Below are 2,719 nucleotides of genomic sequence, written 5' to 3'. Positions count from 1 at the left end.
TCCATCCTTAGTCTAACTTTACTACTACTTATATTCTACTCTTTCGAATTAGGTTGGATAAAAAATAGTATCAGTAGTGACATTAATTCCTAAAACGAGCGAGCTTCTAGGGCTTTCGTTTCCTCTTACCATAAAAAATGCATTTTCCACGATATTGAAAACAATTTTCGCTTTTTACTGTCCCTTTTTAGGATCACCCGTTCGGCCCTGCCATACTCCCTTGCTTTCCCTTACTTCTTCCAAGTCCACTACCATCGAAGATCCATCTTACACACTCATCCAAACCCAACTGTCCCTCTTCCTCTCCTCTACATCTCTCTAATACATGTGCCCATGACTCCATTTCGTATCCACATACTCTGCATAAATTCTCCTCTTCATCCATCCAATATCTGCATGCTCTCACTCCTTCTCCCATTCTGAACCGTACAACCCTACTCCATTTTCTGACTTTTTTATTTTTTGCAGATATTCTGGTTCCGTCAACCCTTTGATCATCATATACCATCTATTATGCCTCGAATCTATAATCTTTGTCTATCACTCTTCTCCTTGTTTAACTAATAGCTCTAACTCTATGTCCTGCCACTCCATAACCCCTTCTCGAATATCATACACCCTTCTCATTTTCTCCTTTCTTCCTCCCATTTTGAATTTGCCACATTACTTCTCACTTCATTGTTCCGAATTTCGCCGAAACATGCTTGTGCAATTCTACTTCCCTTTCGGCTTTGTAACTTCTCTTCAAACACCCAGGCTCTCTTAATTTGTCTAGTAACCATATTTTCTCTTCCTAACTCTTCTTTTAACATATATCCTGGGCAACTCCAGCTAACCCCCATTACCCACCTCAGAAATCGCTTATGCATGCTCTCTACTTTACTATGTTCCTTCCATCCCCATATCTCCACACCATGACACAATACCGCCCACACCAACGCATCAAACAACCAGACCCTCATTCTCCAATCGTTCTTGAACCTTTTCTTTCCTATACCCCATATTTGGCCCATTACGTTACTCGCACATTCAATTCTTTTCCTCACCTACAGCTTGTTTCCCCCTTCTGCTTCAAACCAAAATTCTAGGTAACAGAATTCCTCCACAATTTCCACTTTTTGTCCGCTCATCTTCCAAACGTTATTTATTTTGTTCTTTCTATTTATGAAACACATCATCTTTGTCTTATTTACGTTCACCGTCAGCTCTTTTTTCCCACATTCTCTTCGAAGATTCTCATCATTAGGTTCATCCCCTTCTCATCATCAGCTAATAGAACTACATCGTCCGCGTAGGCTAGAGAGTATAGTTTGCTATTACCCAAAACCGTTCCTCCTTTATCTTTCTCCTTCAGCTTCTCCTCTAAGTCTGCCAGTAGAATACTAAATAGTGACGGACTCAACGGGCACCCTTGCCTTAGACTTCGGCCTGCCCAGAAAATCTGCCCTTTTTTCTTTCCTATTTTCACCCTAATCACTTTTCTGTTCACTGAGTCAAACGCTGCTTTGAAATCTACGAACAAAGCGACTAGTTTCTCTTTTTTCCCCCAAATTTCTGTTAACTAAATAGTTGAGTACGTAGATGTTGTCTATAGTTCCCACCCCTTTTTTAAATCCCGTCTGATTATGTGGGATACTTACTTTTTGTTCTACCTGACTCTCCAAACTTTTTCTTAAGATTTCTTCATATATTTTATAGCCGACTGACATGAGAGTGATTCTTCTGTATTCCTTTGCCTTCTTTCCTTCCCCTTTCTTGACAAGCGGTACCACCAGTCCCGTCGTCCACTCTTCCGGCCAACCTTCCCCTTTCCAGACCTTATTGCAAATCTTCCACATCCCATCCCTAATCCCTTCTCCTCCAAACTCCATCGCTTCGTTCTCCACCCCATCTTCTCCTGCCGCCTTGTTTCTTTTAAACCTATTTATTGCCTCATCCACTTCTTCTCTTGTTATCTCGTTCCCTTCCTCCATTTCTCCTTGGACTATCCTAAACTTTTCCCCTTTGATCTTATTTTGCTCTCCCCTAATAAACCCTTAAAATAATCCGTGCATTCCTCCATTTCTATTTCTTCGTTCACGCCCTTCCTTTCCCCTCTATCCGTATTTATCACATCCCACACGCTACCTTCTTTGATCGCTTTTTCTGCATCTGCTTTATACTCATCCTTTTTCATTTGTCTTTTTATTTCCAGCATCTTCTCATGTCGTTTTTTCCTTCTGTTATACTCCTCCTTCTCCATTTCCCCTCTTCTCCATTTGCTCACACACTCGTTTATTCTCTCTTTATTCTTCCAGCATACCTCGTCCCACCAGCCTCTCTTTCCCCCTAATCTTTTTTCAATAGCACCCAGCCCTGTCCGTCTCTCTATTTTTGGAGTTCCTTATGAATGCCTCCTTTTCTTCGTCCCATGACCCTCCCCTTTGTTCTCCAGTCCATGCATTCAAGTCCCCTCCTATTAAAACCAATTCTTTTTTCTTTTCTTCCATCCACCTCCTTATTACTCTCCAGCCTTCCTCTTCCCCTCTTCTTCTTTATACACACACCACCGCTATTTCTACTTTCCCAATTATAATTTTTTTTATCATTGTTCCATCCTTTTCCTCCATGTCCCCATCTTTTCTCCCTTTTACTGCTAATTCTTTTTTCACCCCTGACACCATGCCGCCCATCCATCTCCCTTTAACGTGTTCTTTTCTTGCTTCTTACATTGTCCACA

The sequence above is a fragment of the Belonocnema kinseyi genome, chromosome 3, assembly GCF_010883055.1.
Source record: "Belonocnema kinseyi isolate 2016_QV_RU_SX_M_011 chromosome 3, B_treatae_v1, whole genome shotgun sequence".
Taxonomy (NCBI): Eukaryota; Metazoa; Arthropoda; class Insecta; order Hymenoptera; family Cynipidae; genus Belonocnema; species Belonocnema kinseyi.
Note: the sequence above shows the minus strand (reverse complement) of the source record.